This window comes from Macrobrachium rosenbergii, chromosome 51 (assembly GCF_040412425.1).
Source record: "Macrobrachium rosenbergii isolate ZJJX-2024 chromosome 51, ASM4041242v1, whole genome shotgun sequence".
NCBI classification, from domain to species: domain Eukaryota; kingdom Metazoa; phylum Arthropoda; class Malacostraca; order Decapoda; family Palaemonidae; genus Macrobrachium; species Macrobrachium rosenbergii.
Window position 1 is genome coordinate 45,779,269 of NC_089791.1, and position 13,009 is coordinate 45,792,277.

At 46.3% G+C, this 13,009-nt stretch overlaps 1 long non-coding RNA gene across 1 annotated transcript in view; it reads left to right on the plus strand.

The window, feature by feature from the left end:
- Nucleotides 1-444: 444 nt before the first annotated feature.
- LOC136833367 (uncharacterized) overlaps nucleotides 445-13,009 on the plus strand; it is a 43,145-nt gene continuing 30,580 nt past the window's right edge. Inside the window, exon 1 of the long non-coding RNA XR_010851448.1 lies at nucleotides 445-1,039. This is a non-coding gene — a long non-coding RNA (uncharacterized lncRNA). The remainder of the gene's footprint in view (nucleotides 1,040-13,009) is intronic.

The window sequence follows — 13,009 nt, forward strand, 5'->3', positions numbered from 1 at the left end:
ACTTGCACAGCAGCCTTTTATTTAAAAAATTGTGGTAGCACTTTGATAGTTTCATATAAGTAACTTACTAAGTAATTACATAGCTATAGTTTGTAACTTGCGCAGCATCTTTTATTTAAAAAAGTCGCAGTAGGACTTTGATTGTTTAGTGTAGGTGACAGGCCCTGCCCACCACTGGGAATACTGGAAACGACTTAGCAGATAGCCTCATTGTGTTTCTGCTGGCTCTCGAGTAACATCTGGGGATTGCTGCAGTTATCTTTGAGTCCATTGCATATTCCATCACGTGTTATGGTGTTTATCATTACAACACAATACCTGGCCACAAGACCAACTAAAAGAGAATTCTCTGATATTAGTTTGGTCACCATGGAACTTTGGTAGGCTTAAGTTTACTGAATGCCCCAGTCTTGGGGACCAGTTCCTTTGAAGATTGTGGTGAGGGTGAAAGGTACATTCTTGCCAGGATTCTGGGAGGATTTGTTGTATATGATGCCAGTAACATCTGAAAGTTTGTGGAACCAACTGGTTTTCTTGAGTTTCAAAGGGTGTTTCTTATTTATATACATGTTATGTTTTTTATTTCTTATTGTTTAAAAGTTTTACATTTTGTAATCTAGAGTTTTGATAGCGTATTCGCTTGTTTCATCCTCAAGGAGTTAACTTCCATGGGTCTACCAGAGCTCCATGGTGATCAGACTAATATCAGAGAATTCTCTTTTAGTTGGTCTTGTGGTCAGGTATTATGTCTTAATGATAAACACTATAACATGTGATGGAGTATACAATGGACTCAAAGATAAGAGGGCACTTTCCCTTATCTTCAGTGAAGCTGTACCCAGGTTTTTCCCACTGTCAAAACCTGCCAGAAAAACAAGTGATTACTGTGCATGTGCAGTCCGCCATATTGTCAGCAAACAGACTGGCACAGAGACCAAGAATCCAGTATTTTCTTTGGTCAACACCAAATGGATTTGTTCTTTACCAGTGCTCCGACAACTGCTATTTCTATGATTTCATTATGGAAATATCTAAAGAGGCAGGTTAAGTGCTTAATTTTAAGTTCCAGTTAAAGTTTTAGTTTTAAACTTTTAGAACTGGTATAATTTTTGTGTGAAAGCTGAAAACCCGGTGTTTCTTGCCAACACATGGTCGGCATTTAGTCATAACTGCTGATTGGTAATTCTGAAAAGTACAAATTGTTTTAAAGAATTTGTCGTTCTGATTAGATGTTTTAACTAAAATAATTGTCAAAAAATCATTAATATAAAAAATCCTTTCAGATTATACAATATCTACAATAATCTAGGCAGTGGATGTTGTATGTAGCCCTATAACCTAGGATTACATATCCTTAAGTGTGAACTAAATACCTGGATTAGGTACTAGCCTAAATAAAGGTAAATAAGAAGACCCTTCTCTGGAAGTAGGCTAGCCCAGACCAAGGACCCTAGGATTAGATAATAGCAATAATTTGGGCAAGATAAAACGGTAGCCTAGCTATAAGGCTTCATATTAATAAAATTCTTCCTTTTATATAGCCTATACACTTAAGCGTGATCTAAATAATCTGGATTAGGCAGTACCTTATTATTAGGTTACGTGATAACCCTTGCCAAAACATCCCATGAAGATGAAATAGTAATCTGTGCTAGATTAGATGGTAGCCTAGCTTTATGGCTACATATTAAGGTAATTGTGTTTTATGTAACCCATACCCTTAAGTGTGGATTAAATAACCTGGATTAGGCAGTAGCCTAGATTAGAGTAAGAACTTTTAAGTGATTGTCTAACTATAAGGTTATACATCAGTGAGTTACTGTTTTATATAGCCTATACATTTAAGAGTGATATAAATAATCTGGATTAGGCAATACCCTGTACTAGGCTAAGTGAGAACATTTTAAGAAATACCCTACTATTGGTCTAAGTGGTAGTTTAGACCAAATAGCCTAGGTTTAGATATAAAGAACAACTTGGGCTAGACAAAAGTGGGAACCTAGCAGTAAGGTTAGTGAGTTTCTGTTTTATGTAGCCTGTACTTTTAAGAGTGATATAAAATAATCTGGATTAGGCTAAAAGAGAACATTTTAAGGAGTATGCTATTATTGGCCTAAGCTGTAGTGTAGACCAAATAGCCTAGGATTAAATGTAAACAGTATCATAGGCTTGATAAAATGCTACATATTAGTTGGGTTCTTATGTAGCCTGCATCCTTAAAGGTGACATAAACCAAGACCAGGCAGTAGCCTACCTAGATTAAGTAGGAACCCCTATGAAGGGAATATCTTACTATTAGCCTAAAACAGTAGTTCAGATTAAATAAAGCAGTGGCCGAATATCAGATAAAGGGTAGTCTCAGCCAGATAAAACAGCAAGCTAGGTTATAAGAGGTTCTTTCCTGTATAGTTTATATACTTGAGTGTGATTTAAGTCAGCCTAGACTAGGCAGTGGCCTAAAATAGTTTAAGCGAGAACCCTCTAAGAAATCCTTTATTCTTAGCCTAATGTAGATTATGCATTAACCTAAGCCATATAAAACAGTGTCTTGTGTTAGTTAAACAGATTAGTTTATAGCAGTTAGCCTGAATGGCATGATATTCAACTTTAAATTTCACATGGCCCTTGCAAAAGGACTAACAGTGTATAGTAATACAGCTATATACTGGTGCCAAAACTAACCTGAATTCTAAAGTGTTTTAAGTTAACATAGATATTTAATACCCAATGATATGGCAAGTAAAATGCATTACATCTACACACTTGTAATCAAATTAGTGTGTAATGTCTAATATACTATCTATATACAAGGATTACAGACTATTAGTACTAACTTGTTTCTAATAAAAACTTGTTTTCTGAGTTCGTCCCTGTGTCACCCGGTGAAATTCCTTTCTTGCACGAATTTCTAGGTATAAATATTATTGCTAAATATACCAGAAAAAAAGCTTATCAGAATGCTACATACTTCAGATCGAGCTACCGATATACCAAGAAGGCCGGTATGGATAAGGGCAGTGAAAGTGAAGAATCACAACCACAGAACCACACCTCCGCTGGAAAGACATCCCAATGGCAAACTGAAGAGTGGAGAGCCGCACCAGCTCCTCACTCACCCGCCCGCCAGCGCGCACCCCAGCCATCTGAACTCATTCCATTTCTAGCACGTGGATCTTGATGTTGCTGTGTTTTTGTTCTTGTGCTTTGGCCTTTTTTTTCGCCTTTTTCAAGCATGTCGTCCAGCAGCTTTACTTATCCAAGTTAAGTACCATCTTATTGTGGGGTTTTATAAGTTTGGCACGCTTCAGCCCGTGATTTATTAATTATACGCGAGCCCTGTTATGACGCTTACTGCCCCTCACGCCATGTCGATCATGAGGTACGCCCGCCCAGCTTGTTCTGTTTGGGCTTCTCTTGTCGATTACATTGTTATCATTATTTCCCCAGGATTCATCCTGGTGGCGTTTCCTGGGCTGGGTTTTTTTCGGTGTTTCAGATACCTTTTGTTGAACCGCATCATTAAGGTTCCTGCATTTGGGTTCCGTCTTCCCGCTTTAGTAACTCCCCAGGATGTTTACCCTGACAGTTATAGCTTTATAATTATTATAATTATTATTTTACTGGTGTGCTTGACATCATGTTTTCACTGCTTAAAATTTTTAATTGTTACCGTGGGGTGCTAGTACAGTTTTCCTGTTTAGTTCCTGTCGCTTCTTCCTCAAGTTAGGCTACGCTAGCACAAGCACAAGATTATTTTATTGTTTAATGTATATATGATGGTGATTTAATATTATTCTGTTAACTTCCCTTGTGTGTGGGTTTTCCTATATCTCTTGCCTAGTGTATGTTAGCTTTTTATTTTGTGCTTATTGGCCTCCTGCTCTCCCTTTCACCCTGAAGTTAGGTGATGAGGGGACAGGCAGAGGGAGTTTCTGTTGTTGTTCCATCCACTGACCAGTTGTTTGGGTTGTGGAATGAGATTCATTGTCCTCCCCTTCTTTACGGAGGGTAGAGGTTTTTCTGTGGGTGTGTCTCCTCCATGCTTTTATAGCATTCCCTTTCTTTCGCCTCTGTTGGTCTTCGCACGGGAATTTCTCTCCCTTGTTGTCATTATCCTCCCTTCCTTCTTCCCCCTTTTATTTCATAGGCTGTGCTATGTGTGGGGGTGAGAGTATGTAGGCCTTAGGGTCGCTATTCCTTTTCCTTTTCCTTTGGGGTAGGCTACATGATCTCTCCAAGCTGGTATTATTTACCTGAGCTGGTTGTGTTTACAGTTGAGCAGGTGAAGGCATCTTCCCAGTCTCCTGTTTTCCTCTGCTCTGGCCTACTCCTTCCTGGCCCACCAACCCTCCCCTCCTTTCTACCCTGATCTACCCTGGGTCCAGCTCTTTGTCATCTTCTCAAGGCAGAGTGACGCTGGTGTCCGACGACTACCCTGAGTTGTTGATCTTCCCTGGTGGAGGGATCGCTTCCTTCCCAGGGCTGGTCCCAGATGGCATTTTTCTTGGCTCTGTCTCTGCAACCTGCCTCCCAGGATCGAGCAGGTTTTCGAACACCAGGGTTACTTTTTTCTCAGCCTTGTCCTGCTGTCTGCCCGGCGCTCGGGATGCCTCTAGTTGGGTTGACTGGCGCTACACCTGCCCCTTGGATCTGTGGTGTTTTGTAGCCTCACCTCTTCATTGTTCTCAGCGGTGGAGGCTTGGGATCCCCGGAGGGGGCTGGACTCGGGAATGCTGATTTTTATGTCATCGTTAACTTATTATGTTACCATCCTCTGTATATATATGTATTTTATTGTCGCCCGATGCGGCATCCTGCCGGATATATATTTGTTTTCTGTTATTGTTATCAGAGTCCGTGATCTTACTCCTTGGGTTCCGCTGCTTTATTCCCATCCCTTGTAAGGGTCCTGTTGACTGGTTTCTTGTTCCGCCGGAGTATTCCGGCAGTCAAGGGGGCTTCTTGGGCTTACCTTAAATTTGCTATTTTTCTCTGACGGGTTTTTCATTCCGCCGAGTGCCCGCAGTACAGTTTGAAAATACCTGCAGCCTACTTAGTTTAAGTTTCTAGAGTGGTAGGTTCATATACTGTTCACACTACAGACTGTTCGTTGTGAGGAGCCCGGATGCACCGCCACCTCCACCAACCCCTACGGGCATGTGGTGTGCCGGACCCACGCTGGCTGTGCGGTCCTGCTTGATGACCTGATCGCCTGGCATCTGGAAGGGTGAGGTTTGCTTCATCAGGGATGCATCCAGGACGAGTCGGTAAGCTGCTTACTTCGCTCTTCACGTTAGTTACAGTTTGCTATGTTTTCATATCTTATGTTCTAACGCTTATATATTTTACAGTATATTAGCCTTCCTGATTCCCTGCTCTCAGGCCGACGAGTCCTCCAAGAAGGAGGCCCCAGAGTCTCTCCGCCTGGGTGGCTGGGTTCGGAGAACGCCCGTCAGAAGCCCTACGTCCCGGGACGGAAGCCGAGGGACTTGCTCTCACCCCGGCGCCCGGATCGCGGTGGGCCGCGCTCAGCTGATGCGGGCCGCACCCATCATCGAGCAGATCCGGGTCGCGGGACTCCAGCCATCGGGGAGGACCCTTTACGCCGAGGTTTCGGAGGACGCCGCCGCCTGATTTGGACCTGGAGCCCATGAACACTTAGCAGGACCAGGTAGGTAGAGAGGTAAGGAGGCAGTGGGGCGCGGCGCTTTTGATTCCCCTTCATCCTCTGTATCTTCTTTCCAGGGCTTTATGCTAAATCTTCATCTTGAGGGACAGCGCCAGTCTACTGTCCCCGTTGAAGAAGTCGTGGAAGGCGGCGCTTCAAGTCCTGCCTTCCCGCAAGGCATCCCATTTCCGTCGGCCAAAGGGTTGCTGAACCTGTGGCCTCCGAGCAAACTAGGTACCTCGGGCAAAGGAGCGAGTAAGAGGGTGGCCAGGCCCAGCCCTCCCCGCCAGCCTGCCTTGACCCTGAGGCGTTTGTTGGGGATGTTGGAGAGGTTCTCATGGAGGTAGAGGCCAAACTCTCAAAGTTGACGGAGAGGCCTGAGAGTCAGGAGAATCTCCTTGATATGGCACGCCTCCGTGGGGCCGGGACCGCACTATCAGATCCCTGACACTGCTACCCTCCTCATTTTGATGTAGGGAACCCATGGCGTTTGCTCTTCGGGGTAAGCTATCCGGCATGAAGACACCTTGACCATTGAAGGTCTAGGTACCAGACGTCTAGAGGAACTGGAGTTCTTCCTGGGCTGATTCTTGCCCCCTACCCAGGGCTTCATTAGGCTGACGGAGGAAGCCTGGTACGCTCAGACAAGGTCCCTAAGGAGACGGTGATCTTCCCTAGGATCAGCGCAATCTGCCTCTTGCACCTTTTCCGAGTGGCAGGCGGAGAACACGGGTTGACCCTGCCAAGGCAACTTCACTATGTTTTCTCTCGGGGATAAAGCTGCCTACTCCTGCCTGAACAAGGTTGCTATCGCAACCGCTCAGGCTTGCTTGGATGGCAAACCCTTGCCTCAGCTCCGGGAATCAGATCCTACGTCCTCTGATTTTCCCAGGGGGTGACGAGTTCTGGAGAGACGCTCCGTCCACATTTACTGTCGGTAAATTTGACGCAGATTGCGCGTCAAAGCAGTTCAGCAAGCAGCTTCCTAAGCTTCCGGAAGCTCTCCTGAAGGCGGAGTTCGAGGCACGGTGTCGGTTGAGCTGATCTTTGAACTCGCTGTGCTTGTCAGAAGCGACTGCTGTCTCCTTTGCAGAGGAGCCATTGTTTCAGGTTCTGACTAAATCCTGTTAGCAGGGTTCCAGTCGGGACTTGGTGCGACTTCATGGTGGCAAAGATGAACTGCCGTAAGTTCATCTTCGGCTGATGCCACCGTTCGCCATGAGCCTAACAGGCTCATGAAGAGTTCTTTATGGGGAGACAATCTTTTCCCAGAAGATGAGGTCTCCAGTGTCCTGGGCGAAGCAACCAGGGCTAACCAGAGTCTGCGCTCCCGGTGGGGTATTCGCCTTTTGCGGAAGACCCTGAGTCTCAGTTTCCCAGAATAGGCCTGGGAAACGTTATAGAAAACACAGGGAGACCACAACACCAGATGGTTGTTCAGGCAGTTCCTGGTCTCGACGGTGAGTCAACCGTCCACCTCCAAGGCTCAACCTCAACAGTATGTGCTGGTTCAACCAGCCCAATCCTTGCTGCGCCTTACGCACGTCTCCCTCGCCGGGCGATAACCCACCTATGAAGGCCGGTGGGGGTCTTCACTGCCTTAATAGGGAGCGTAAGGGGGTAGAGGCCAAGCCCCCTACAGAGGCAGGGCTGGATCCGTCTCCCGGGGAAAAGTGGTCAGCGGTAGAGAAACAAACCTGCTTCTCCCACTGAGACCAGTCAGACAGGTGGACGCCTATACTGGTTCAGAGACCAGTGGTCCTTCAGTCCTTGGGCACAGCATTGTGTCCAAAGGCCTGGGTTGGAGCTGGATCAGGACCCTCCTCCTGACCAGGTTTTATCAACCCTCCTCCAAAGCCCTACAAGACTTTGTGACGGGAGCTTCTGTAACAAGAGAGCAATAAAGAAAGTGAGGCACCTCAAATTTCAAGGCAGGCTGTTCACTGTCCCCAAGAAAGACTCCGCCAGCAAAGAGTGATTCTAGATCTGTCGCGCCTAAATCTCTACATAATGCGACAAATTTCGCATGCTTACAGTTGCTCGCACGGACTCTACTGCGCATGGAGCCGCACCACCTCTATCGATCTTTCAGACGCTTATTATCACGCCCCGTTGCGCGAACTTCTCTCCTTCCTGGGTTTCAGACTAGGGAAACAGGCCTACCTTCAGGGTCATGCCTTTTGGGCTCAATATAGCCCCAGGATATTCACGAAGCTGGCGGAAACAGTTGTTCAGCAGCTACGGTCCCGGGGATCTCCTAGCAGCATACCTGGACGATTGGATAATCTGGGCCCCAACCGTACAGGAGTGCCGGAAGGCTACAGCCATAGTGATCGAATTCCTGAGTCATTAGGCTTTCAATTGAACAGGAGATGTCCCCGCCTGACTCCGGAGTCTCGGTTTCAGTGGCTGGTTCCAGTGGGACCTAACTCGCACAGGCTATCCTTCCCCTGCCAAAGCCGGAGGGAGATAGCCACGCTACCAGAAAATTTCTGAAGGGCAAAGCAGCGTCCCCGCCGATCTCAAGAGAGGATTCTCGGCTCTCTCAGTTTGTTTCAGTGACAGACCTGCTCTTGAAAAGCAAGACTAAAAGACATAAACAGAGTGTGGCAGAGACGAGCCAATGTCAGGCTCAGACAGAGTCCTTCAATCCCTCAAATCTTGAAGACAAGGCTTCACCATGGTCCACAGTCAAAGGCCTTTCAAAGTCTGTACCCTTCAATTTCCCCCAGCTCTGGTAATCCACACAGACGCTTCATTAAGCGGCTGGGAGGGTACTCACCAAAACAAAAAGTACAAGGGACATGGTCTATAATGTTTCGACAGTTCCATATAAACACCTTGAAGCTATGGCAGTGTTTCAACTCTGAAGAAACTTTTGCCCCCGCCGCCAGATTCATCAGGCTGGTGTTAGACAGCGCCGGGTGGTTCATTGTATAAACAGGGGCGGCTCCAAATCGAGTCAGCGTAAATCAGGTGATGTTAGCCATCTTCCCTGGCGAACAAGCACGGCTGGCATTCGTCAGCCACCACCTAGCGGGGTGCGGAACGTGGTGGCGGATTCTCTGTCCAGAACTACTCCGTTGGAGACGGAGTGGTCTCTGGATGGGGAATCGTTCAATTGGATCTGCCACCGGGTTCCGGGACTCCAAGTGGATCTGTTCACCACAGAGAGCAATCACAAACTTCCCTGTTATGTGGCTCCCAATCTGGACCCCCATGCCTACGCCACGGACGCAATGTCCATAGATTGGAACAGTTGGGAGAGGATCTACTTGTTTCCCCCAATAAACATGTTGTTGAAAGTACTACACAAACTCAGGTCATTCAAGGGCCAACTAGCCCTGGTAGCCCCCACTGGCTGAAGAGCAACTGGTTCCCTCTGCTTCTGGAGCTCAAGTTGCGGTGTCATCAGATACCCAAACCCAGATTGACCCAAGTAGTACAAACCAAGACTGTGTCAGCTTCCTTAAAAATTTAGAATGCCCTGGTTTTATGGACTTTATAAAATTTGCTGCTAAAAGGGAGCAAATATTGACCTCTGTTAACACACTGTTTCTAGAATCCGATAAGAGAGATTCTACTCAGGCAATATGATTCAGCAGTCAAAAATTAGCATCTTTTTTGAAGGCATCTGAAGCTCAGATTATGACTACTAACCTAGCGGTTACTTTCTTTAGATCATTGTTTGAAAAAGGCCTAGCTCCGGCCACTATTACTACAGCTAAATCAGCCTTGAAGAAGGTATTTTTAAACATCTAACTTACCTGGTAGTTATATATATAGCTTAAGTCCCGACGTCACGGCAGAATTTCAAAAACTCGCGGCAATCGCCGATCGGTAGTCAGGTGAACCACCTGCGCCCTCTGCCCAGGTACCTGGAACCATTCCAACTATTCCTCAGATCTTCCCTGCCGCTGTGTCGGTAACATCGATGGAATTTCACCGTAGCCTGTGTTTTTTCGCAACTTATTTTGGTGAAGTACACTTTGGCTTGGCTTTTCGCTTGTTCGTTTGGATTTTCTTATAACATATCTGACTTTCATCGAGTGTGAAAATGTATGTGTGGATGCAAAGTTGCTGGGTCCAAGTCTCCTTGGATCCCCACTTAGTATGTCTGAAGAACGGAATGAAAGACCGCCTCAGAAGAGCCAAGAGTACTGTTTCTCACTCTTCTTGATATAACCAGGAATAGTTCATTCTTTTTCCCTTGATAACTATCCTATTGATCCTTCTCCGTAGTGGTAGTCTCTGAACCCCTACTGAAACAGGTAAGGACCCAATATTTAATGATTTGTTGGCTGCCATTCAGACCCTGGCCCAACAGGTAAAACTCTCAGAAGACAGGGATAATATGTGATCGATAATAAGAGATCTAAAAAATAAAAGTGTTAATATGTTGTTAGTGCAAGTGCAGTGGAGGGTGCGACCGCCGGGTCCTGTCGTGCTCCTAGTCCTAGACCTCTTCCAAGCTCACCAACCCCTGTGAGAAGGAAAGTCGACAGACGAAGGGAGGCAAGAGGCTTTAGCTACCAAAGCAGTCGTCCCCTCGAGCCGCATTTGTTGACATTTCCCAGGGACGCTCACCGCCATAGGAAAGGCGAGGTTAAAGTTGTTTTTTCGTCCCCATTGGTTGCTGTCGCGCAACCGGAAACGGAATACTGGCCACAACAAAAGGCTCAGATGCCAACGCCAACCTGAGGAAGCACTTTTGACCGATGTCGCACAGGCGCCAGTTCTCAAGCAACCTCTAGGTTTGGCGGGACAGCTTAACATTGTTAGAAGTTTGGACGCCAGGACGCCGGGCGTCGAAGCTGGGCGCCAGGGACGCCGAAAGCGTTGAAGCTGGATGCCAGGATGTCAGACGTGAGAAACTGGACACCTGGCCGTCAGGCGTCGAGAAGTTGGACGCCAGGACGTCAGGTGTCATGAAGCTGGACGCCAAGACGTTAAGCTTCGAGAAAATGGACGCCAACATGCCAGGCGTCAAGAGACTGGACGCGCCAGGACGCCTGGCGTCAAGATGATATTTTGAAAGAGGAAGGAGAAACAACGCGCTATTTCCGTCTTCGACAATCGGAAGAAGAGAATGATAATATCTCGCATTCTCCTGTGAATCCTATTGTAGAGATTTCTGACGAAGACAATATAAAAGGCCATCAGCTTTCATCAGACTTGAAAAGGCTTATGAAGATATTTTCGGAAATTTTTCCAGAGAATCCCGAAATTTATCCGACTGAGGGCTATTCTGAGTTTTTTCCCCCCGCCAAGAGAGCGCTTCAGAATTTACTCTTGTGAAGGCGTAAAAGAGGCCTTTGTTTTTCAGCATTTACGAAGAATGGATACTTTGAGAAGGAGAAACAATGAAACCTGCCTCTTCCCCAGGAACAGCCTTTTGTTTTTCTCATATATTTGATGTCAACATCAGTGTATGGATAAAGGACTCGGAGATAGTTGAGGAAGAGAATTATTCAACTGCACCTTTCTCATGTGTATGGACTTGAAGAAAATCCTGAAGAAAATGCCCATCTTTGCTCTTTCCTGGCTAATGGGGTCACGTCCAATCAAAATCAGAATTGATTTATGCCCTTTTCCTCTCACCCCTTCTCTCAAGATTTGGTAAAGAGGCTTTTCATCCTTGGCCCTGAAAACCATGTAAGATTTAAGATCTAAAACAGCTAGAAAAGTCCTACCTCGACTTTCATCACTAAAAAGAGTAAGGCTGAGGTTCCTGTGTTTCAGGTGTTTCAGCTCTTTTCATGGTCGGCCCTCCGATAGAGGTTCCTCTAGGATGGGTAGATGAATGATAACGAAAGACCCTCTACACAGGGAAGAAGAAGGACCTGCCTTTCTTCTCTTGCAGATCAAGTGTAGGAGCCAGGCTGTCCAGCCTGCAAGTGAGTAGGCCCTGTGTGTAACAAGACAGTGACCTTTTCTGCCAAACTGCAACGGTAAGAACCAAGGCAAAGGTTTAACAGCAACAAGTCCTCTAACTGATGTTGCAAAAGGAGACTCCCACAGAGAGTTCTGAAGTTCATCCGAATTCGCCAACAAAGGTCTTCTAAGATTCGGATTTTCCTGAGGAGGCCCCAAACAAGACCAATAGTCCTTTCTGAGTCAAGATGCAACGACAGAACCAAGGATTGCACTCAACAACAAGTTTTGATGTTGCAAAAACCAGACAGGTTCAAGATCCACCTATAGAAACGACCCCAAATCGGGGTTAGAGACTAGCAGCGTGTTGCAACAAAGGTCATGACTGGATGGCCTCACTGGACCTCCAGGATGCGTATTTTCACGTCCCCATGCACCCGATCTCCAAGAATTTTCTGAAGTTCGTCCACGGGAAAGGTTTTATAGTTTCGGTCCCTCTCTTTCGGCCTAAAACAGACAAGGTTGACGTCTGGCTCGGAGCCGAGACCTCTCAAGAGCAATTACCCAATATTGAGGGACGTCATGATAACACTTCATAGACTACAGATTGTAGCCACAGCAGCAACCCGGAGCTCTTCCTTCCAGCCCCAAGGGTAGCTCTCCTACTAAGAACAAACATAGACAGTTCTGTTCAGTCAGGATACCGGGCTGCAAGAGCGTGGCGGACACTGTGCTGCCTTCCACATCCTCCTCTTCCTCCTTCGGATTGGTACTCGTCTGAACCCCTCCTCGGTCCATTATTGACGATGAGAAGGAAATAATTGCCGTAGTTGAGGCTTCCCAGCCTGTCCCCAACAGCAGGAAGCCCCGCATATAGCTTTACTATAAAATATGCAGCAGACTTTGTCTTCCCAGCTGCAAGCGTGACAACCAGGAAAACAGAAGAAGGATAATAGACGTCAACTAAAGCTTCTAGACGTCCAGAAGTTTAAGACGCTGAACGTAGTGAATGAAACTCTAGACGCTGGATGCAGTGGCGTCAAGCATCTAGGGAGTGAAATACCATGATGACAAGCGTCAATGAACCCAAGACGTCAATCGTCAAGGCATTGGACGTCAGGGCGTCAAGACATGAAGGTACTTCAAGATATTGGAAGCCAAGACGTGGAGTTAGCTCAGGACGCAAGATGCACTGGCATCAAGCGTTCTAACAAAGAATTAGGGTCTTCTGATAAACAGATAGAAATCTCAGCCGATCCCATCCCAAGAGGTTCTATGCCTTAGGATGAAGATTCAGAGTCAGGATTTTCGGGCTTTTCCGTTTATTGCAAAGACAGGACAAGCCTCAAGAAAATTTCAGAACTTTATAAAGAGACAGTCATGCTTGGCAAAGGAATGGATGAGTCTGCTGGGAACCCTTTCTCGCTGGAACAGTTTGTCTCCTTTGAGAGGTTAATTCTATGCCCG